Genomic DNA, 26,055 nt, shown 5'->3' with positions numbered 1-26,055 from the left:
TGTGTACTTTCTGATGCTTTTAAGAGCGAGGTCAAACTCCACCACCTTTTTAAGTTATTCACATTTCAAAATGGCGTCTTTTTCGTCGTATTTTAGCTATAACTTTCGTTTAGAAGGTCCGATTTTCGCTCTCTTGGAAGATAAATGCGTGTTTTGATAAGCTCTACAAATGTCTAGAAGACACCATAAGCCTGAGTTGATAAATTCAAAAAACTCATTTTTTCATCAACACCTCAACCTTAATTACAAAAATGGCTCTAGAAACTTTCCGTTTGAAGATAGAGCTTTATATTCTTCAGCAAAGTTGCTCAAAATTGTATTCCCTACAACTTTTCTGAAGCCACCAAAGCGCTATCTCATCATCCCGACAAAATAAAAATTCTGAATCACCCTAAAATTTGGACCACCCTAATGTCCACCATAAAAGATGCCCCTATTGACCCTGATCATTTGTCCCGAAGACACCAAAACTCTAAATCTTAACGTGTGGCCGCTATCAATTTTGTCACGCTAGTTTTCGGTTTCGGACCACTGTGCAATGAGGAAAGGCTACAAAATCACTCGGAAAATGAACTTCTTTATTCGACCTCGTAGACCCACCTTCACGTATGGGTCATTCCACCTGAAGCGGAACACCATTTGAAAATTACCATCTCCGATTCTGCTTAAATTTGGCAGAGTTGTTAAGACTATCAAAACATGCAAAAATCCCGAATTTCATCCAAATCGGACCACCCCCTCCATTTTTGTACCCTCCCAAAAAATCGACTTTTTGGCGATTTTTGAGCGAAACCCCTATCTCCAAACGACGATAACTCAGGAACCACAAATCTTAGAGGGTCGGTCTTAGACTCAATTTTGAAGGAAATTGGACGTAGAATCCATTTCCGCGATCAAAATTTAGATTAAAATATGTTTTCTACCTGTATTACGCAATTGAAAACTTTAAATGACCGTATCTCAAAACAGCCCTATTTATTTTTTAAATTTGACCTCACCATCGTATTCCCCGTCCAATTTTACATAAGAATCACTTATCGACAGAAAGGAATATGTTTCGTTCCAGAGATATCGAATTTTAAAGTTTTAAGTATTTGAAATTACCTTTAATATCTACACTCGCCGCATATGCTAGAAGCACTCAGTCGTGCTGATCAATAATAACTACCTGGTGTTCTGTAAGATGAATTATTTTTTTCAATTTCATACGATTTTGAGATAATCAATACCTTGAACAATCTATTTTTTGTTTAAGGAATATTTATTGGGTAATCTTTAATGCACTATTTTTCCTGATCTCAGTGTCATTGAACCATATTAAGTAAAATTTGAACTTTTAATATTTATTTGCAAATGCTACAGAGTTTTTACAATACAATTTTCGAAAATTTATCATTATTCTATTATTTTCATTTTTTTTCTAATTCCTCATTTCTTCCCACTTTCTCAAATTATTTCTTTTATTTCTTCTTTTATTTGAAACGAGAACAAATGTAGAGCTGGCTGTAGTAGATGAAATAATTTTCATGGGTTCTAGAGCTTTTGCCATGTGCGGTAGCGAAATAGTGCCATTCAGCAAAAACCCCAAATTCTGCCTTAGGGTTTGAAAGATTGATCATATTAAACCGATTTTTATAATGTGTTTCATCAGAATAATAGATGATTTTTTTTCAATTCTGGTACATTTAATTTCAAAAGCAATACCATATACTTCTGATACATGTGGATAGCAGCTGTATCGTCTTCCAAGATTTCGAAATGATTGACAAACAAAAAAAAGATTATTGTTCAGACGGTGTCGAAATGAACACAACTGAATAAAAACACAACTAGATAATAAATCAGATTAATCGTTGTGATTTTCTTACCTTTTTCCAGTTTTATACTTTCCAGAAATCCTCCTCCTTAATCATGCTTCACGAGAGTTTTATTCATATTAATTCATAATTTTTAACACGATAATGTATCGTACACTTTTTCTTAAGTTACAAGATCAATTACAATTTCCTGCTAGCTCTGCGGGAATTCCATTCTGCCCTGTATTGCGTGTCGTTCTTGCTTTGTACTGTGGGCTAGCACACAAATTTATCGTATACAGCAGTTTCCTACAGTGGTGTACATTACATTTTTGCCTTATTTGCTAATGATTATTTGGGATGAAATCTTAATTCAATAAATAACCAGGTAGCAGTTATTGAACAGCGCTTCTGAGTGCTTCTAGCATATGCGGCGAATGAAGCTAATGTAGGTAATCTCAAAAACTAAAATCTTTAAAATTCGATATCTCTGGAACGAAACATATTCCTTTTTGTCGATAAGTGATTCTTATGTAAAATTGGACGGGGAATACGATGGTGAGGTCAAATTCAAAAAATAAATGGGGCTGTTTTGAGATACGGCCAATTAAAGTTTTCAATTGCGCAATACAGGTAGACAAATTATTTTAATCCAAATTTTGATCACGGAAATGGATTCTACGTCCAATTTCCTTCAAAATTAAGTCTAAGACCGACCCTCTAAGATTTGTGGTTCCTGAGTTATCGTCGTTTGAAGATAGGGGTTTCGCTCAAAAATCGCCAAAAAGTCGATTTTTTGGGAGGGTACAAAAATGGAGGGGGTGGTCCGATTTGGATGAAATTCGGGATTTTTGCATTTTTTGATAGTCTCAACAGCTCTTCCAAATTTGAGCAGAATCGGAGATGGTAATTTGCATTTTTTCTTGCACACTTCAGATGGAATGACCCGTATACCTATCGACTCAGAATCAAATTCTGAACAAATGTCTGTGCGTGTGTATGTCTGTAAGTCCGTGAACCGAAAAATATGCACACAATTATCTCCGGACTGGCTGAACCCATTTGGACCGTTTTGGTCTCATTCGATCCGTCTTGGAGTCCCACAAGATTCTAGTTAGTATTATAAAGTTTAGATAAGTACTTCAAAAGTTATCCTTGAAAAACAATTTTAGCTAAGTTTCGAAAGATTGTATAAATGGTGGTTTTTGTAAGTAAACCAATCATGCTATATATTGTTAGAAAGGTATTTGAAAGACCTTTCCAACGCGTTCAAAAAATGAAGATCTGACAACCCCATCAAAAGTTATGAGCACTTAAGTGCTATTCATACACTTTTTTGAGGCCGGATCTCAAATATTGAAAAAGTTTTTTTGTTAAACGTAAGCATTAAAATTGAGGTTTATTAAAAACTTAGCATCTACTTAGCATCATTTCTACTTATTTTGGCATTTCCACTCTCGCACAAAGAAAAAAAGCGTCTCGTCGACTTTTCCATTATTATCTTTCACACAAAAGCAGCCGCTGCTGAAGGTCACATTCTGTCACTTTCCATCCGAGTCACGGAGTATCATCTTACCACACGTGGGCTGCACGATGAAACCGAGAGTTTCCACGTGCGGCACACAATTTTCCTTCTTTTTCCGTCATTTATATTTTTCCCCGTTGCTTGCCTTGTTCACAAATGAAGGTGCAGTCGAAAAAATGGACAGAGAGAGAGAGCGAATGAAAAAATCGTTGCGTGGGTGTATATTTTTCATATTTTAGGGTGAAAAGCTACCTTGGCAGAGGAGATTTGACTGCAGGGAAAAGTGTAACGTGATGCTTTATTTTTGGAAGCCAGCAGGAGGGTAATTTTAATCAGTCAGACCTTTCAGGACGTGGCAAACATTTTTGGAGATGATTTTGTTGAATGAAGATGGCAGTTTTTATGGAAAATCTTTTTTTATTAGCAATAACTATGAATTTTTTTTTCGGTATTTTCTTGATGCCCTTGAAAGAGTTGTGCACACAGAATTTTACTACTGCTCGAATCCCCTCCATTACACGGTATCAGAGAGCTCTCCGAAACGGAGAAGATTTAGTCCCTGATGGATGCAGACAGGTGTTTTCAGGGCTAGAAGATTACCGGCGATGAAACACAAGCTGCATACCTGGGGCACGATAAAAGCTCGAGCTTTCTTCTCCACTTTCAGCGAAAACTTCCAGCCAGAACAGCACTGGAGGAAAACTTTTCATCCTACTCCGTCTTCTTCTTTTTTGCTTAGTTGGAAACGAAGCGGATTAAGTCTCCGAGGAACTTGAGTGGATACGAAATGGAAACGGGTTTGGGAGGGGGTGGGGTGGAATTTCAGGAAATTGGTGTGTAGTTCCATGTAAACGTCAGCCCGAACGGAATCTACTTCATTCCTCGATGGCAAACCCCGGTAGAAAGATAAATTGCTCTGACTTCAGGAAAGCAAGGTGTGTACGTAGGTGGTGCACCGAACTAGCTTAATGTTTGGGGGTTGGGTTTGATTTTTGGTGATTTCGAAAGGGAGTTTTCCTGGGTTAAATTTTTGGAAAAGGTTTATGAAATTAAGGCAATTACAATGTTTTTTTTTATTATTTCTGTCATATAAATTCAAAAAGTGATTTGAAAAGCAACAATAATTATGTATAGTTATATATTAGGATGCGTTTCAGTGGCCAAAATGCCTCAAAAAGTGACATTTGAGCAATTCTCTACCAAAACCGGAAATGGTTTTTATTTGTATTTTTTGATTTGGCTCAAACTTTGTGGGGGCCTGCCCTTTGTCCAAATAAGCTATTTTGTGTCATTGGTTCACCCATACAAGTCTCCATACAATTTTGGCTGCTGTCCATACAAAAATGGTATGTAAATATTCAAACAGTTATAACTTTTGAGTGAATTTTCTGATCAATTTGGTGTCTTCGGCAAAGTTGTAGGTATTGTTGAGGACTATTGAGAAAAAAATAGGTACACGGAAAACAAAATTTGCAGATTTTTTAATGAACTTTTTTTCACTAAAACTCAATTTCCCAAAATACATATTTTTTGATTTTCGAGATTTTTTGATATGTTTTAGGGGACAAAAATCCGCAACTTTTGAGCTATAAAGAAATATGGTCAAAAAATCTGCCGCAGAGTTATGAACTTTTGAAAAAATAGTGATTTTTGGAAAAAATAGAAGTTTCATGCAAAAACAAATTAATCGTTATTTTTAATGCAAAATTGGATTTGCAATCGAAAACTACTTAACAGATTTTTTGATAAAGAGCTCCGTTTTCAAGATATAGCCACCGAAAGTTTGATTTTAGCGAAATATTTGCAGTTTTTCGATTTTTAAAAATAGTGACCATGAGTGACCATTTCTCAAACAATTTTATTTGAAAAGTTCAGAAAATTTGCTATAAAATTGTCTAAGAGACATTGAAGATTGGACCTCGGGTTACTGAGATAGAGCCACTTTAAGAAAAAGGAACACGGAAATTGAAGTTTTCTAAATCTCACCAAAACAATCCACCTTTTTGTAATGTCGATATCTCAGCAACTAATGGTCCGATTTTCAATGTTAATACATGAAACATCCATGAATTTTTCCGATCTTTTCGAAAAAAATATTTTGAAAATTTTTAAATCAAGACTAGCATTTTAAATGGTCGTAATATTCAATGTTTGGCCCTTTTAAAAAGCTAGTCTTGATTTAAAATTTTTCAAAATATTTTTTTTGAAAAGATTGGTAAAATTCACGAATGCTTCATGTATTAACATTGAAAATCGGACCATAAGTTGCTGAGATATCGACATTAGAAAATGGTGGGTTGTTTTGGTAAGACTTAGAAAACATCAATTTTCGTGTTTCTTTTTCTTAAAGCGGCTCTATCTCAGCAACCCGAGGTCTAATCTTCAATGTCTCTTAGACAATTTTATAGCAAATTTTCTGAACTTTTCAAATAAAATTGTTTGAGAAATGGTCACTCATGGTCACAATTTTTAAAAATCTAAAAACTGCAAATATTTCGCTAAAATCAAACTTTCGGTGGCTATATCTTGAAAACGGAGCTCTTTATCAAAAAATCTGTGAAGTACTTTTCGATTGCAATTCAATTTTGTATTTTTTAAAAGCTGAGAAAATTCTCTATATTTTGCTTTTTCGGACTTTGTTGATACGACCCTTAGTTGCTGAGAAATTGCCATGCAAAGGTTTAAAAACAGGAAAATTGATGTTTTCTAAGTCTCACCCAAACAACCCACCATTTTCTATCGTCAATATCTCAGCAACTAATGGTCCGATTTTCAATGTTAAAATATGAAACATTCGTGAAATTTTCCGATCTTTTCGAAAAAAATATTTTCAAACATTTAAATTCAAGACTAACATATCAAAAGCGCGTAATATTGAATATTTGGCCTTTTTGAAATGTTAGTCTTGATTTGAAAATTTTGAAAATATTTTTTTTGAAAAGATCGGAAAATTTCACGAATGTTTCATATTTTAACATTGAAAAAAATCGATATTGACGATTAATGGTGAGTTTGACTTAGAAAACATCAATTTTCCTGTAAACCTTGCATGGCAATTTCTCAGCAACTAAGGGTCGTATCAAAGTCCGAAAAAGCAAAATATAGAGAATTTTCTCAGCTTTTCAAAAATATTTTTTTCAAAACTGGGCAAACATGTGCACTAATTTAAAAAAATGAAAAACTGCGACTATTTTCAAAAAAGTCACTTAAATATGGCTATAACTTGAAAACGGTGCACTTTATCAAAATTTCACTAAAGTACTTTTTGATTGCAAATTTCATTTTACATCGAAAAATGAAGTTGAAAATTTTTTACGACCAAAATTTCGATTTTTTGAAAAAATCAGTATTGATTAAAAAATTCATAACTCGGTCAATGATTTTTTGCACAACCTGGAAATTTCTGAAAAGTTGGCATTTTATGTCCTCTAAAACATATCAAAAAATAAAAAAAAATAAAAATAGTGTTTTTTTGTAAATCAAGTTGTAGTGATAAAAAGTTAAATAAAAAAATCACCAAATTTTTTTTACCGTGTATTATTTTTTTCCAGTGTAGTCCATATCCATACCTACAACTTTGCCGAAGACACCAAATCGATCAAAAAATTCCTTCAAAAGATACAGATTTTTGAATTTTCACATATCATTTTTGTATGGACAGCTGCCAAATTTGTATGGAAAATTATATGAACAAACTAATGATGCAAAATGGCTTCTTTGGGCATACCGAAGGCACCAAAAAAGTTTCAGTCGGATTAAAAAATACAAAAAAAATCGAATAACCGAAATCCTAGAGAACTGCTCCCGTATTTTTTTTTGTTTGGCCATTAGGGTGACCTACGCCGTGTTAGGGTGGTTCAAAAAATGGCAATTTTCGTAATTTTTCACAAAAACCACTTTTTTCGAAAAATCATATTTCTGCGCCATTTCATCCAATTTTAGCTCTCTTAGGCGCAAAAGAAAGGTGATGAGTTTGGTTATTTGGGAAAAATAGTTCGAAGTTCTGTCAAAAATTGATTTTTTTTAAACCTTAATATCTTTTTGCAACAGCCTCCAACACTCATACTCCTATAGGTCAAAAGATAGGTAATTTAATGGACTATAAGCCTACGGTATTAACTTTTTGGCCAATCGCAGTTTTTCTCATAGTTTTTCGATTTTTCTACAACAAACATAGCGGCACTTTTTGGTCTCAATATTGTCATATTTGGAATCCTCGGAAAATTTCACGTTAGTTAGAAGTATTGGAGTGGTAAATTTTATTTAAAAAAAATAATCAAATAAAACATTTTTGAAAAAAAAAATGATTTTATTTACCCTTCGATCAAATGCTGCATCAAGTAGGCAAAAACTTGTTTCACCCCTAATCCAACAAATTGTTAAAAAATATTTTAATTCATTCTAAATGGCATTTTTTCCAATCAAATTTACAACTCCAATACTTATAATTAACGTGAAATTTTCCGAGAATTCCAAATATGACAAAATTGAGACCAAAAAGTGCCACTATGGAGGCCTACACGGCAAAAACTAACGTTGTAAAATGTTTGTTGTAGAAAAATCGAAAAACTATGAGAAAAACTGCGATTGGCCAAAAAGTTAATACCGTAGGCTTATAGTCCATGAAATTACCTATCTTTTGACCTATAGGATATGGGTTTTGGAGGCTGTTGCAAACAGATATTGAGGTTTTAAAAAAATCAAGTTTTAACAGTAATTAGCAAAAGCTATGAGAAAAAGTCAAACCGATCCTGGATGTCTATGGCCCATTTTGAAGTGCTTCGAAAGACCTTTCAAATGCATCTACGAGAGTTGGAATTGATGAAGTTTAGGGAAATGCGAGCAATTTTAAGATTTTTTAGGTTTTTTGGACCTCAATCTTCGAAGCCCGTTTTACCCCACTTCCCTTTGTCGTAGAGAGCTCATATTTGGCATGAGTTCATCTCATGTATAGACAAACAAACGCTGAAAGTTTCATCCAAATCGGAGCACCTCGATACGACCTGTTACACATTGGTGAAAAACTCGCTAAGGCAGTTCCGACACCGACTCCGGCTCCGACTCCGACTCCGACTCCAAAAAAAAAACCATCCACATTAACGACCCCCGGGTCTTTTGTGGTCTCTATTGCAAGTTTCTGCTCGAACCTAGGAGTCCGAAGGCTTGGATGGGGAGAGCACCCAAACCTCTTTCTACTCCAAGGAACCTTCCACCCCAGTGTTTGAACTGACGACCTTCGGATTGCGAGTCCAACCGCCGCCAGCGATTCCACCGGAGTAGGCTTGGTTTGGTGTGTTGTTTGTACTAATGTCATGGAGACGACTCCTACACCTGGAATGACTTAACGGCCTAACAACCAAGGCCGGGACCGACATTTTACTTCCTCATCCGATGGAAGGTTGCAGCAGATGGGAATCGAACCCAGAATCATCCGCTCCGACTCCGACTCCACAGCCCTGATTTAAATTACATCCAAGAATGCTCTGTTTATTCAACAAAAATATTTTTTGCGAAATTACTCGTTTTGTATAGAAAAAAATTTATAAGAGTGTATAAATTTTGTTGTGAATACTGAATGATTTTAGAATATTTTGATAGCCTTCTTGCGTGGACACCTGCCAAAATTATATAAAGATTTGTATAGACGAACTAATAAAATTGCCTCTTTGATCGCAGATAAAGTACAGACAAAGTTTGTATTTGTTTGTAAGAGCAAACTTGTTCTACTAATCTCACTATTTAAAAATTCACTCGGTGGCATTTTTGCTGCAATTCCAATTGGGACGGTTTGGCTTTGCCATTCTATCAATTTTATCAGCCAAAATATGAGACAACTATGCATTTATGAGCAAGGTATTTCCAAGATAAGAAAACCTCTGGGATTAATTTGTTTACACTGAAACTGATAATAAAATATTGAGAGATTCGACAGAAACGTGCACGCATCTTGGTGGCGAGTAGAAGCACTACGCAACGATGTTCGGAATGACAGCGTGCTTGGAAATATTATTATTTTTTTTGCAGTTTTTGATTTTTATTTCCTTCAAATATTTTTTAACGTCGATGAAAGTTATTGTAAAGGGTGGCAATCGCATAAACGAATCGAATGATGTATAAATCATAGGGGCTGAGTTAATTTTTCATGTTTTTTCCTCAAATTTACCAAAAAGATCTTTTGAAAAATTGATTTAAATAAGATTTATTTGATTGATAATGCTCCTTATGTGTGTATTATTTATAGAACAAACTATAAGAGTCATATTACAGCATAATTACAATAATTTTCTCAAAAAATTGCTAGTTATTCGAATTTTTCCAAAAATTTCCAAAAAATCACCAAAATGCATTTTTGAGGTCAATATTTCGGTCAAACGGGAAGAAAAGTAAAGTTTAAACACTTTTACATAATATTTCATCATTACTTTTAACTTTTGCAACATTTAACTAAAGTTATCCAAAATATCGATCATCTTTTTAGAAAAATCGTTTAAATAAAATACCAGTCACAATTAATCACTACAAATCACCGAAATTGCCACACTTTGCAATACTCCACTTTTCTGAAAATGCTTGATTTTTCATTATCAGCGCGATTTTTCCCAAAAAACTGCTCAAACTGTATGGGGGCTGTCATTCCGAACACCGCTGGAACAACAGCGAACCTAGCGGAAAAAAATGTCGTCGAATTCTTCAATAGGCCCCCAAAACCAAAGCTAAAAACTCGATTCGCCACCTACATTCGAGTAGAAGAACTTTGGTGCAAGGTTACGTTTACGTTTTTGCGCGATAAGTGCAAAAGGGAGTGAAAACTATTTGAAGGTTTTCTAAAAGAAAATTGATCTTTTGGAATAAAAAAAAGTTAACAGGATGTAAGAAATAAAAAGTTCTATCGACTGACTTTATGATTTTTTTGCTATGTTGCCCTTTTCATTAAAAATTCTGAGATCCGGATTGAAAACGCGAGAATGAGGTTAGATTGCTAACTTTGAAAATCATTCCAATTATCATTTTTCAAGCAGAGCTTTGCTTTTATGGTAGAAGTGACTTATAAAAATATTTGTCCACTTGAATAATCTACATTCTCAATTGATTAGTTAGATTTTGGTTGATTAAAACATTCCCTTATTTTGAATTAGATAATGAACAGGTTAAATCGGCCATCACAAAAATATTTTTGTTTATATCAATTAAGCTATTTATTTCTTACCTGAAAATGTTATAATTTGCTATTAATGTCCATTTTATGATGAAATAAAACAATTTCAAATTTCAAACCAATTTACTCGCTGTAGATTATAATGAAAACATCACCCCAAGTTTCAGCGCCCTCTAGCGGGGGGTAATTTTGACGTTTTATTGCCTATTATTTGATTATAAATATTTGACGTACACCCTTTTCTGAACCGTTTCTGTGTAAATGTCACTGCTTGCTCGGCTATTGACATTCCATTTTAATTTTGCTGTTTGAATTTGAACGTTGATGTCGCAAACACAAAGTATAAACAATAACAACAATTCCGGGTTATGCGAGCTGTTCATAAAATAACAGAATGACACTGAGCTTTTGAAATGATTTTTTTTCGACATATTTTTTAACTTCATAAATATTAAGATTGAATACTAATTCTGAGATTTTTTAAAAATAATTTTCAAAATACACTCAGTTTTTTTGACGGAAGAAAAAAAACAGTTCCCTAAAAGCCCACCAGAGCGAGCAGGACAGAACAATCGCCTCGCTGTCAAGTGCTCGCTCGCTTCCTTCGTGGATCCAATTTATATGATAACGACATTCGAAGCCGTGGCTCTCCTCGGGACGCTAAGTTTGTGTCCCAGCCCTGAGAGCGAACGCAAAACAAAAAAAAACGCCGTGACACGAAACGTGCACACACACACACATTTTGTGTCATTCGGCCCTCAACTTCCATCATTGCGTGTCATTTTTTTTTTTTTTTTTTTGGAGCACAACACTGTTTCTTGTCCTTCCCGGAGAGTGTGGGCCTTTTATTTGCATAATTTAAGCGTTTGAAAATAAAATATGAATGACGTAGATTTCTTTTATACGTTTTGCACTTGTTCGACGACCTTCTTTCTTTTCATGCTCTCTCTGGTCGACTTCAACTGGTGAGATATTGCCCGACCTAAGCGTGGAGCAACAAGCTTCTTGATTGGTGGATTTTTTCAGAAAAACTTGAAAGATTATGAGAAGCCGTGAAATAAAATAGTAATCCAGGTTAAAAATGTAATCAGTGTTGCCGATTTAACAAAAGTTTTCAAAAATTAACGAAATAAATTGTAAAATTAAAGTAGCAATCAAAAGGATGAAAATGTTGAGTTAAAAAAATCTGAAATGACAAAAACAAATAAACCAAAAATATTCTGCAGCAACTTGCTGAGCTTGCAATAAAAACCGCTCAGTGAAAGTCCCAATTCGTGCACAATTTCGCTGTAATGGCCTCGACTGTTTCCAGCGAACATAAAAGTCAGAAGCACAAGAATATTGTGTGCTCTTACATTGAAAGAGAGTATTCCAGCACCACAACAGCCCAGATTGCTTCTCTAATTTTGGACAGAAATTCAAGCTGCTGCTTAATTCACATATTTCAGTTTCAGCATCCATTTTGGGCAGAAACGTACCACGGTGTTAGCAGGGTTGCCATTTTCGTTATCCCTTGGCATTGAGTGTCCACTTTTTCGTGGAGAAAAAAAAACTCTCAAATTTATTTAGTTTTTTAATTTAAAAAAAATAAAAAAATAAATTTCATGATTTAAAATAATCAAACCAAAGCTATCTTTAAGGGTTAACCACAATCCACAACATTATAAAAGGAGCAAACCATACGTTGTACTCCGCGTGTTGGTTGGTTAGTTTGAGCCTGTTTTAGCTTGTGTGGTGGATGGTGGGGCCGAGTGTGTCTGGCCAGCACATGGGTTACGAGCTTTCGGCAAAAGTTCCTGGAACCGACCGACCAACGACGACGGGGGCATTTATATACATATTCATTAGCGCAAAATTTTCCAAACGGCTGCTAAAAGAGTGTGCATAGCGAACATGTGTGAGTGGGAGCGTATGTGTGTGTGAAGGAGAGTAAGTGATTTACGAGAGCTTTTTTCGCCAACCACCCGTCCTGGACCACCTCTGGGAAAGGTTGAATGCTCCAGTTGCCCATTTTCGGTTGCGTTGTCTAAGCTGGTTTAGATTTTACGTTGGAGATTCTGGTGGAAAATATATTCGGTTGAATGTGAGTTAATTTCCAGGAGAAGAGATCATCACGTGGCAATCTCTAAATCAGATTTAGTCTCATTTAATAACCTTAATATGAATGGATGATCGCAATTGGGGGATATAATGAACTTTTTAGCATTTTTATTTTTGGAAATAATAAGTAAACCATTTCTTCAACAAAGATTGACAGAAAAAGTAAGTATTTTTAAAACGAAATCGCAAAAACATTGTTGAGTTTTTAATCAACTAAAACATAAAGAATATTTACATCGAAAAAGGTAAACTTAATCAAAAATTTCTGTCCAGTACTTCTTGATTTCAAGTCCGAATTTGCATCTAAACATAAAGTGATTTTTTGACCGTTTTTCTTAGTTATAGCTCATAAGTTGTCTTTTTTATCCTCTAAAAACATAAATTTCTAAAAATTATGTTTTTGTACACATCGATTTTTGCAAACCGAGCAGTTCCTTTTAGAGTTCTTAGTCTTTACCTATACCGACAACTTTATCCAAGCCTCCTAATTTATATGAAAATCTTTTCTCAAGATACAGATTCTTAAATATTTAGATATCATTTTTAAATGGACAGTAGGGTGATAAGAAAAATGGGGGTGTGGGACATTTCGCCAAAAGCCGTTTTGCCGAATGAAACATTTTGATCAATGGGAAAAAATTGACAGAAACCGAAATTGTGAAAAATAAGTCAGTTAATTAAAAATAATATTAAAAAAGCTGTTTGCGTGAGTTTTTTTTCCAAAAATAAAAAAAAAACTATTTGAAAAAACATTTTATCCATTATTTGGGAGATTTTAAAATTATTTAAAAATGCTCAGTAAAGCCGTTGCAAATATTTTTCAAAGCTTAGTGAAAATTAAAATTCAAACAACTGAAAACCAGAAAATGCATTTTCATGCGTTTATAATCATATTTAGCATGTTTGAACTCCTTTGAAAACACTTTAAATTTTTATTGAATGCCATTGTACATCCAACAAAAAGTAAAACTTCAAAAAATAATTGCAACGGCCTTATTTGTAAAAAAAATGATTAGAAAAAATCATTTCTATTTTTGCAATCTATCAAAAATAACCAGTTCTTTTGACTATTTAAAATATATTTTGTTCATTTCTGGGTGTTTTTGCAACTTAACCGCTTCTTAATAACTAAATTGTTTAAAAAAACATTTTGTTGTTTTTTTGTATTCTTCCAAACATGACCAGTTATTTGAAAAGGAATTGGTTTCTGAAAAAAACTGTACTTATCATTACAAGTACTTTGGACTATTTAAAACTTTTTTTTTGTTTCTGTGTTTTTTTGCATTATTTCCAAAATAACCAGTTCTTTGAAAATAATTCGTTTAAGAAAATCAGTTGAGTTTTGAGTTTCTTTTAAAAATTACCAATTCATTGAAAATAAATATTTCTATGAGTTTAATATTCATTCAAACATAAGTCAGGTTTAGAAAATAAAATGCTTAAATGAAAAATTTCTATGAGTTATTGCATTCTTGTTTAATAGTAGTTTATACAACAAGTTGCAAAAAGAGGATTTTTCCGCACGAGTCGTACATTTATCCAACGAGGTTCACCGAGTTGGATAAATACGAAGAGTGCTGAAAAAATCAAGTTTTGCAACGAGTTCCATACAACATTTTTTGCAATTCCAAAAAACACACACTTAGTGAAATTTTATGTCAAATTTTCATGTATTTTGTCAATAAACCGTTTAAATCAAAAAAATGTTGAAAAGTATTACTTTTCAAAACAAGTGCTGAAAAGTTCAACTTTTCAGCATCCATTTCAGTGCTGAAAAGTACAACTTTTCAGCATTTATTTTGAAAAGTGTTACTATTCGATTCTGTTATTTTTGGTACAGAAAAGTAGGCTTTTTCATCGTTCAAGAATGACAGGAAAAGTAAGTAGTTTCAGGACAGAATTGCAAAATAATATTTTTTTTCAATGCTAATTAAAAAGCTTTTGCGTTCTTTCGAGCAAAAGCAGTGTCTTGACAACAAAAAGATATTTTTTTAATAATTTGAGCTAAAAACATTATTTTTTTTAGACAAAAAATCACGTCGGATAATCGAATCAAAAAAATGTTCTTTTTTTTCGTTTTCTTATTCTTGATTGTAGAACTTAAGTATGACCCGTAATTTACTCGAAAGTGCTTTAGAATTTCTAAATCCAAGATGGCGGCAAAAGTGAATGTGATGAAATATTAAAAAAAAAATGCCTTTTGTGATTTTTAGGAAAATTTTTAGGGGAATACAAATTAGACAAAAGTTTGAATTTGAAAAAGCAGAAAAATAATAAAATACAAAAAAAAAAATTGTTTATGATTTTATTTCAGTCCAGACTCCGCGAGGGGAGATGGGGGTAAGACGGCCACCCTAAGGGAGATGTCTCATAAAATTTACACAACAGATTCTTTTGATCTCAAATCACGTACAAGTTGTTCAACTAGTAGTCCATTATAGAAATGAAATAAATTAGTTGACCTAAAAAACAAATTTTCAATACTTTTCAGCAATTAAAAAAAATAAGTGAAATCGTATATATATATGAAATACGCGGCGTAAGACGGCCACCCATGTGGGGTAAGACGGACAGTGCTATAAATTAACTTAATAACTTTGCTTAATCCACCCAAATACCTACATGGTTGGTTGAACAGACTTCTCTGAACATCATAACTATTTTGGTTGAAAAAATCAAGTTTCAAATGTAAACGAAAATGCTTTTTAAAAAATTTCATATTTTGGATCAGTGAATTTCATATTATTGCGACCACATTTTATGAAAAACTGTGAATTTTTACTACAAAACAAACACAATTTGATTCAAAAAAATTAGTTTGTGTATTTTGATTAAAATAAGTAAATCAAAATTACGTAAACAAAATTAAATTAGCGATTTTTACGAAAAGTTTGATAGGATTTCATATTATTCAATGAGTTTTGCTATATCACAATTAAGAATGTTGAAGAAGAACGGTAGTTAACAGCATTTAGATAAAAAAAATGATAGTTTTATTGAAAATACCTTTCCTTATCTACAAATATGTCTTAACAGTCAAAACCCGTCAAAAATATAACCTATATCATATAAAACATACAAAATACGGGTGGCCGTCTTGCCCCCAAATAACTTATTTTTTAAACCATCTTTTGCAAATAGCTTTTCGCATTTTTTAAACTTTTCCGTGGGAAATCTTCAATTAACATAAAAAAAAATATTTGAAGACAGGAAACCATATTGTTATCTTACAAAAATGCTTAAGTTGTAATCCATGAAAATTACATCCAGCTTCAAGTTCAAAAATTATTTGTTTATTTTGAGCTATTTGTATACTATTTCAAACAATATTTTTGGCAAAGCTGACTTCATACACCCAAACGAAAAATATATCTCAAAATCTGCAACAGTGGATTTGCTGCAAAAAATGTTATATTTTATTACATTTTTTGCAGCAAGCCCATAGATCATTTTTGCCCGCATGTAAACACGTCAGCGATCTGCAGTTCTCACCAACACATAGAATGCTGGTGCGTCCCCGAGCAACACTCTAGAGAGAACATTATGTTCGCGCTCTGTCCTTCACCATTCATCAAGCGTCCATGGCGCGGTGGTAGCGTGTCGGATCAGCAACCTAGTAGTCGATGGTTCAATCCTCGTTCTGTTAAGATTTTTTTTTCTGCAATACAATAAATCTGCTGTCGGTAATGTCGATAATTGTCGGTAACGGGCAAAAATGTCGTACCCCTATATCGCAAAAAATGCATGAGGACAGTTTTCATGCAGATTCTGATATACTTTCATGCCGCCATGTATCACAATCATGCGACCGCCGGTTGGGTGTATGCATTATTTAGCATGAGGAACAGTATTGCTAAACATTTTAGTAATATTCATTAGGCTGGTACAAATATTTTTAAAAGTTTTTAAAATCATGCGTTTAAAATCATTTTTAGCATGTTTGGGTTTATTAAAAAAAACTTAAGATTTTTTTTAAATTTTCGATGCAAAATCTTTTTTTTCGATACAATTTTTGTTTTTGTCAGATCTTAAATTACAAAATGCATTTTTTCATAACTTCATCACCGCTATTTTAGCCAGAATCTTGGATTTCTAAATTACTTGAGCGTAGTTTAGGGGTCATGCTTATGCTCAAAAATATGACAATTAAAAAAATCATAATTCGATTATCCGAAGTGAAATTTGTCCAAGGCCTTCGGATAATCGAGTCTGTACTGTATTCGAAGTCCAATACAAACCATTGGATAATCAAAATAAACTTCAGATAATACATGCTTCGGATAATCGAATCAAGACTATACTATAAAACATGAGCAGTTCTTGGCAAACATTTTGAAAGATTTTTTTCTGGCAGTTCCTACATAAATTTCATTCTTTAAGTTAGAGTATTTTTATGTTTTCTGTGAGGTTTTGTTTTGAATATAAAAGAGACGAGTTGCATTTCAAATGTGATGCAAAAAAAAATGTTGAATGTTGTTCAGTCAAAAATGAATTCAGAGAAATCCCTATGATTTTTAAAAGCAAAAAAAAAATCTTTCGGCGAAATGTCTATTTGGCAAAACTTCTATCGGTGAATCGTTCCATACGGCGAAACGACTATTAGTTTTTCGAAAATGGGAAATTTTTTGAGAAAAAAAATCCTGGGTTACACCCCCTGGATCGATTCCTTAGGCAAAATTAAGCATCAGTGTCAATTTTTATCCAATTTGGTGAAGGTTTAGGGGTCGTTATTGAAAGTTTAAGCTTGTATGGAAATTTTTGAAAAAAAAAAGTATGTATTTTTTACATTTTTCCCAAAAGATGGCGTTAATTGTGTGGATTTTTTCAAGAAGAGGGTTTGATGATTGATCCTTATGTGAAATTTTACGCTTTACAATGTTTTTCAAGAGTTGGAGTCCTGAAAAATTATTTAGCGATATAAAAAATACGTTTTTGCATGAGAAATTTTTTTCACAAATTTTGACGTTCTACCTTTACCGATTTGGTTAAAAATTGGCATTTTTTTTATTTTGCCTAAAAATCGTTCCAGGGGGTGTCCCTAAAATCTTTTTTTTTGTTTACACCCTATTGGACAGCTGCCATTTTTTACAGAAATAATTTTAAAAAATCGATGGTGAAAATTATATACAATTAAATTACTCTCAAGTCAAATTCAACAAACTTTCAGCATTACTTTTCCCTGGGACGACGATGACCTGTCCAATGTCACCCAACTTTTCCCAGCGCTCGTTCCGTTTCGTTCCCATCACTTGACACGTGCCAGCAGCCACAATGGAATTCGATCAAAATGCCATCACAGCGAGAACCACAGGCATCGCAGCAAGCAAAAAAACAGCTTCTCTAGACCAACCTTCGGTAAGATCGTCTGCATAAATTCAACTTGTCGTTGTTCTGTGTCTCTTTTTCTCTCCAATCGGGGCCCGCAATTTCCTGTCGACCGTCTCACTATTGAAAGCTGCTGTCAAATCGAACGTGACATTTCCCGGGAAATCAAACGAAAGTGACGTTTTGACAGGTTGAAATTTTCTTTTTTCAAGAATTGTGTAACATTTAAAAAAAAAACCCCATCAAGCCACCGCTTTCAGCCAGGACATACAATGTCAAGATTTTGGTTAAATCGTGTAACGCAAATAAAAACATGCCGTCCCTTTCAAAATCGATCAGCACCGGAAGCGGTTCGAATGACATGTAAAACGTCGCGCAATAAAAACCAACGATATGCGTCAGATTTTGAAATGTGCCCCCCCCCCCTTTTTTGTAGCAGCAAGTCATGATTTGCCTCACGTCGTAAAACCCAGGACCATTTCACTTTGAGCGGTCCCACCCACTTTTTTTTCGAGAAGGCACTCAGTAATGGAAGTAATGTGACTTTTTTTCATTCATTCATTCATCGTTTCTTTAGAGAGTATGGGACGGTTTCTTCGCCATAATATCGCAATATGTCGTGCAAAATGTGATGAATTTGATACTGCCACCGGGCAAATTTCTGACGGAAGCTGCTGCAGTAGCTCAGAGATTTGGGGTAAAATGGTTAGAAAAAAAATCAGAGCAATTTTGCATTAAAAAAAGAACATTGAAATTTCAAGACATACAATGGTTTAAATCCAAATCAATTGAACCAACAAAAAAAATCTTTTGACGTACAATTTACCCTATTTGAACGCAAAAGCAGACAAATAACTTGTGCGTGTTGTATGCGATATGACCCAACAAAAACGTGATTGTGATGGAAATGTGTCCGTTGAAATGCTGGAGAGGAAATGTGGGTACAGGAAAGTTAGGATGACCTGTGAAAAATACATTGAATTTCACAATTCTAAATTCAACAATAAAAAGGTACGGTTATTAAAGGTGTGACATAGAAACATTTTTTTTTTTTTCAAATATTTGTCAATATAGGGGAACAGCATCTAATTCCAACGTGCCTCTAATGTTGGCAGGTCAGAACTTTGACATTCAATTAAAGCTAATTAAAAGCGTTTTTAACTGAAATCGAGTGATAAATAGCTCAATAAGATGTGAGCAAGCATGTTTCTATCAAAAGTTATGCAAACTTAGTTGTTTAAATAGTGAAAATCAGCAAATTGGATGGAGTTACGAGCGAGAGCTAAACCTGCCAAACATACGAGAATTTCCCCTACCTACACTATTTTCCCCCAACAAAAAAAATGTAACAATGAAAATATGTCATAAAAACACATATTCATCTAATTCGTGATCGCGATTTTACGAAAAACAAAGTTTTGATAAAGTTGGTCTTCGTCGATCATGGCCTTTCATCGTCACCCGCGACAGACACGGACGAATAAACAAAGAGAAACGCTAAAAGTATTTTTTTTTCGAAACTTGTTTTTGTAAAATCGCGATAACTCGTGATGTTTATAAGCAAATCCCTTAGGTTTATATATCAAAATTTGTGTAATTGTCTGTTCTACAACTTTGTAGAACATTATTACACTCTAAAAAAAATACCCTGCAAAGTTAGAAAAAACACGACATTTTAAAATGAAAAATGTTGTCCTAAGTGAAAAAATGACCCTTCTGGGCCAATGTAGATTTGAAAAGTACATTAAATTTCCCTTAAAATGACACGTTCCAAAAAAAATTACATTCGAGTAACGGAAAATGGTAGAGTTTTTAAAACTTTTTTAGTGTTTTTTCAATGAAAAATACTTTTTTTTCGGAATTCTGAGTACGCTATCAAATCGGGCGTAAAATTTTACATAAAAGTCCCTTTGACACAAAATTTCTATCTCATCACCGTTGCAGGCTGCAAATTACTGAAAACACCTCTTTTTTCGCATGTTCAAAAATGAAAGGGGTCGTACTGCCCCTCCGTCACGAGATATCAAAAAACGGACCTCGGATACGTGATCTGGGACAAAAGTTCCTTAGGACAAAGTTTCACGTAAATCGAAAAGGAGTCGGGGCAACTTTTCCCGATTTCGTGTGGTATAGAATTACCCCAATATTATTAATTTAATTATTTTTACAAAAATACGTAGTTTTTTGAAAAATTTTAGTATTTCACAAAAAATATTATAACTTCCGAAAAGATTGAAAACTCAGATCATTTTATATTGTAAAAAACTGAAATTTTGAGTATTTTTTCCGAAAATACGTGGTTTTGTGAAAATTTTGAGTATTTTCAAAAACTTGTGTTATAACTTTCGAAATGTATGGAAAAATCCCGATCTTTTTTTAGCATATAGCAAAAAACTGAAATATTTAGTACTTTTCAAAAATACATAGTTTTGTGAAATTTTTTAGTATTTGAAAAAGTTGGGTCGTAACTATTGAAATGTATGAACAAATTCTGATCATTTGATAGCCATTAGGGTGAGTAGGTTTTTCAAAAAGTTCTCCGATCAAGTTTTAGGGCATGCCCCTAGGGGCTCTCATGCCAAATATCAGCAAATTTGGTTGTTAACTGGCTGCGCGCATCAGGATTAATGTTTACATGGAAATTAATATATGAAATTTGAAACTTTTAGTTCAAATTCGTTGTACCTAGAGCTGGCGCATCGGCAAAACATCCGATGTCTACCGAATTAACGGTTTTCCCTCAAAAAGCATCAAATCTGGAGTTTTTTTTTTTTTTTTTGAAAATGTCCAATAAACCAAATTTCTAGTTTTTGCTTTTTGGGAGTTTTTGAAACCGCCTAGAGTTAGGGGTGTTAAAAAACACCCAAAAAACAAAATACTGAAAATTTGGTTTATTGGATTTTTTTACCGATTTTAAATTTTGTTCTGTCATGAGCAGATTTTAAGTTTTTAAAAGAAGTTTTTTGGTTCATTTTGTGAGGTTTTGTTTTCTTTTGATAAATGCTCAGATTAAAAACTTGATAAAAAGAGTCACCCTATCAGCCCTGCATTGGAAGCTGTTGCCTGCCGGCCCATTCAGAACCGCTACCGTTAAGGGAAGGTTAACGGGGGCAACACATCCAGGGTGGAAAAAATGAGAAGTACCATTGCAAAGAGACCCCTAGAGTAGAGCCGCCATTCCCAACATATTTCCCCTCGGAGGAGCTACTATGGCGGGTCCATTGCTGGGCCCACGTGCAATTTGCCAACCCCCTCCTCCCTTCATTTGAGGAAACCTTTTGAAGAGCGCAAAAATCTATGCCGAACCATTTGTGCCTTATTTGTATTCATAAATCGGATCAAGTGTGTGGAATTTCTTCTCTGTTCTTCAGTTTCTTTCTTCCTTTGGTGATCGATAAAATGACATTTTTCGCAAGAGGTGTGGGCGTTAATTTTATCTCAGACAAATCTGAAATTAGTTTTTTTAAATTCATTCAAGGCCTTTTAAATTTTATTTTGCCAAAAATACTAGTAAAGATCAAATTGTATCATAACAAACTATCACATCTGATTGTCTGTGGTAATGACGTAGTACTACCGACCGACCAACGGAACACAATCAGGGCTAAAAGCTTTTTCGGATAAGTGATTTACGTGTCCAGTCCAGCCAAGTGACACACACACACACAGAAACACAAAATTGCCTCGCTGATTGAGCTTTTGCAGGTTCCACTTTTTATGAGCGATAATGGTCAGAGGAACAAAACAAAAGAAGGTAAAGACAATTGTGTCAAGAATGTTATCCTCTCTGCAAAGTGATCTCTTTACGTCGGAATCTTGGCTTTGATTGGTCCCAAATGGGATGATGGAAGGTTAACGAGCAGAACCATGGTTTTGTTTGTTTTCAATGTGGAGTAATGACTAAAAACACACAACTTCCATTTGTTCGATTGTTTATTGGACAATTAAGATGTATCGTACATTCCGTTTGAATTTACCGTGATTAAAAAATTGCCATGTCGGCATTGATTTCACTAAAATTTGTTAAATAAAAATTGAAAGTTCAAGGATATAATTATCAATTCTAAAAGAAACAATACGTTAACCTGCAAAGATTTTGCGATAATTTCTTCTTTACATCAGCGATTCTCAACCTTCTTCTAGGCCGGTATCCCCTGCCATGTAAATCAAGTAGGCCCGGTACCCCCGTTGAGAATCGCTGCCTTACATGTAGAAAATCTTTAAAGGGTTACATACATGCAAATCGGCAAAAATGTCAGAGTTTGATATCAGCATACATTTGAACATTTATAAAATATGGTTTCAGGGCATTCAAATATGCATTTTTATCTATTACCAAAAGAAGTTTGAAGATATTTGGTTGTATCATTGCCGAGATATAGCTATTTAAAGTTAGCAGCTTCAAAAACGGGTGCCACGATATCTCAACACTGTCTTGACCAAATCGGCTTAGTGAAGATTTGTTTAACCGGTCCCGTGTGCATGACGAAGGGCGATTTTCAAAAACATAATTTTAATTTTAATTGATGATGATGTATATTTTTGTGCCCTGAAAATAAATAATGTGTGTTTAATTTAGAAAAAAACAACTTCAAAAGAGTTTTTAAACTCCTCAAGAGATATAATTCGCACTTTTTAAACATGCGATTAATTTAGAAAATCAACTGCATTTGTATTCTATAGACAGTTTTCTACTGCAAAATAACAAAATCTGAAGTTTGTTTTAAATGTCCAATAAACAAATATTTTTATTTTATTTTTATTTTTTGCTCTTTGGGTGTTTTTAAAACCACCTTGTGTCAGGGGTAACCAAAGGTGATCACGTGGCTTATAGATGGCCTCGAATCCCATTATTTAGAATTTAAGTCTTGTGGAATATGCGGAATCCGGAAAAAACTAAACTTGAGATATGTTTCCTCATTATGTTTTCTTTTGTAATAGCAAACAAAATTTGAATCTATCACCCAAAAACTGTTAAGGCGTCAAACTTAGTGATTTTAAAAAGGGAAAAATTCTTGAAAAACGATAATAAATATTATTTTTTTCCATTGCATGAAGAATATTTTCTTAAGACAATATACACAAATAAAAGTTATCTCAATACTACCACAAATAAAAGTTATCTCAAGTCGTTTGATTTTTTTCATACAAAAATGTATGGAAATTTTAGTGCGCATATTTGCCCTGCATTTTTTTCTACAGAGATAGTAAAAAACAAGAGGAATTTCAAAAATTCTTTAAAGGTTAGCAAGGCAATAAAGGTTATAAAGATTTTATGAACCTGAAGTTGTGTCAACCTTATTTGTAAACTTGTAAGCGGAAGGTGATGGGTTCGATTCCTGTCTGGCTCGGCAAAGTCAGATCCCTTCAAAGAGTAATTCTACTCACTGGGAATACTGACCGGTAGGGGATGGGTTTCAACTAGCGGCGTGCTGGGTTTCTTATCCAGAGGTCGTGAGTTCGATTCTCATACCGGGATGATGAAGTTTTTTTTTTTTTTTAACATAAAATGTTGGATCAAAATGGCCAAAAAGTGACTTTTCACAATAATTTACACAAACTTAAACTTTTAACTTTAATAGACCCAGTGTTGCGTTCCTCACGCGCTCACGCGCTCGTGAGCGCTCACTTTTCGCTCATTCGTGAGGAGGAGCGCTGCGCGAGCTAGCTCACGTTTGCCCGCGCTCACGTTTGCTCCGATAATTTCAGCTTGCGTTTGCTCCACGCTCGCGCTCACGCTCATATTTCGCTCACGGAGCGCTCATTTTGGACGTGTCGCTAATCATTTAACGTTTTTGTGAAAGTTTTTTTTTTTCAATTCTAGATGGATTTTTTGCGTAAGGTGCAGTAGGGCTGTGGAAATATGACTTTGTGAACACATTTTATGATATATGAATTGGAATAGCTTATTTTCATCAATCATTTTTTTAAATAAAAGGTTGGATTCGCAAGGGTCAAATAATTTTTAAGACATACAGTTGAATGTATAAATATTTCAGAATTTAAAGGCCTTATTGTAGCAGAGAGGGGCGGAGGGGTATAGACGCCTAAATAAAAGGGCCTGTAAACCTTAGAAAAACTTACAAAACAATTAATTGATTCAAGAGGATTTATGCTTTGGTAATTTCGATTCAAGGTTAAATGCTTGGTTGATTAAAATATAACATTAAACTGTTTTTATGTACCTAATCATTGTTTTGACTACATTTCCATATTGTGGGTCAGAATGAGCTACCATTAAAAAAAGTTATTCCGTTTATTAAATCTTTCAGTGATTCAGTGATTAGAAACGACTAATCATTTCTATAAGGTTAGCCTTTATTTAGCAAACATTTTAGAAAAGTGGGTCTCGTGGCGCAGGGGTAGCGGCTTTGGCTGCCGATCCCGATGATGCTATGAGACGCGGGTTCGATTCCCGCCTTATCCACTGAGCTTCTATCGGATGGTGAAGTAAAACGTCGGTCCCGGTTTCTCCTGTCTCGTCAGAGGCGCTGGAGCAGAAATCCCACGTTAGAGGAAGGCCATGCCCCGGGGGGCGTAGTGCCAATAGTTTCGTAGTTTCGTTTTTTAGAAAATAGGGTAACATTTTTGAAACAGTTCTATTTTAAATATATGCTTGAAAATTCCTAAGGGTTGAAATAACACTTTTAACTCAAATCAAATAAATTGTCAATATTTTTCACCACGAAAAGGTTGGCTCTTCTTCCAACAAGTGGATTTTATTCAACACTTTCGCAACCAAACCTCTGAATTTTTTGAACATGGATGATTGTAACTGTTTAAAAGATTATTTAAAAATAAATAAAATATACAAAAATTGTCAATATTTTACATTGTACATAACAACAATACAATATGGTCCAATATGGATTTGATTTGTGAACAAACAGTGCATCTCTTCACGTCAATGAATGTTTACATTATGAATTTAGTTTTGTGCTCCTTGTTCGAATGTCTAGATTTTAAATAGAAAGTAAATTTCGGTTCGCTGATCAAATCCATTTCATTGTCTACTTTTGTTTGTCCGACCTTCTTGTTTGTTTTGCTGCCTGGGCTGAGATAGTTCTAGAAACTTCGTTTCAAACAGGCAGATGCTTCAACAGGAAAAAACAACTACCTACTTTGGCTCACCAGCTCACGTGAGCGCAAAACGCTCCGGTGAGCGTGAGCGAGCACGAGCTACCTGATAAAAACTCACGCTCCAGCTGGAGCGAGCAAGCCTTCCGTGAGCGCTCGCTCATTCGCAACCCTGAATAGACCTCAAAACAAGTCGAAACCTCGAATTAACGTAAAAAATCAGTATCAAAATGGCTGGTGCCCCGTTCTACTCTTTTTGTTATTATTTTCGATGTATTAGCATTAGTTTAGTATTCTTCACCATGATTTTATTTTCAATATTTTATTTATGTCAAATAATAACATTTTTTTAGGAAATATATAAACATTTCTGCGTGCCAAAAATCGACGTAAATTTTTAAACTGTAAAATTTTAGGTTGGCTTTCGATCAACAATTTAGAAGAAAAATGAAGTCAGTCTCGTTTATCAGTCATTTTTGAAGAGCAGAAATGTGTTGAAAAGTCGTGTTGCCTAGAACGGGATAGCATTGTAATTTAATTCCAGGAAATTACTTCTTGAAGCTGTAATTGAACGTCCAATTGCTGATATGCTAACATAAGGTGCTCGATAGAATAAAATGCTGTTCCCATAATTATATAATTATGAATAACATTTTTTGATGTCTATAATTAGCATAGGATAATTGATTAAAAAGGTACTTGATACATCTTTCAAATTTCCAAATATAATGGATCGATCCGATTCAACTCGACAATCTATAAAATAATTCAATCTGTAAAACTGTTCTAACATTAAGTTCACGCAGAAAGATAAGGCATATTTGAATAAACAAAACATTTTGTTGATTTGAAAATCAAGATTTTTATTGAATCAACGCTAAACGTCAAAGCAACTTTTTTTAAACAACAAAAGATTTTTGTGGAATTGAGAAAATCAAGGTGCGTCGATTATATTCAACAATTTTTTTGTTGAAACAAACCTCGTACAGGCTGATTCTACAAAACATTTTTCTGCGTGTTGTCATTCTGCTAAGAATCCGCACATAACCATCCCGACAGTCAATTACGTAACCAGC

At 34.1% G+C, this 26,055-nt stretch overlaps 1 protein-coding gene across 1 annotated transcript in view; it reads right to left on the bottom strand.

The window, feature by feature from the left end:
* The window catches only part of LOC6045241 (transcription factor E3), a 48,898-nt gene that overhangs the window by 22,349 nt on the left and 494 nt on the right, over positions 1–26,055 (bottom strand). The window lies entirely within an intron of this gene.

This window comes from Culex quinquefasciatus, chromosome 1 (assembly GCF_015732765.1).
Source record: "Culex quinquefasciatus strain JHB chromosome 1, VPISU_Cqui_1.0_pri_paternal, whole genome shotgun sequence".
Lineage (NCBI taxonomy): Eukaryota > Metazoa > Arthropoda > Insecta > Diptera > Culicidae > Culex > Culex quinquefasciatus.
This window is presented reverse-complemented; position numbering and strand designations above follow the sequence as displayed.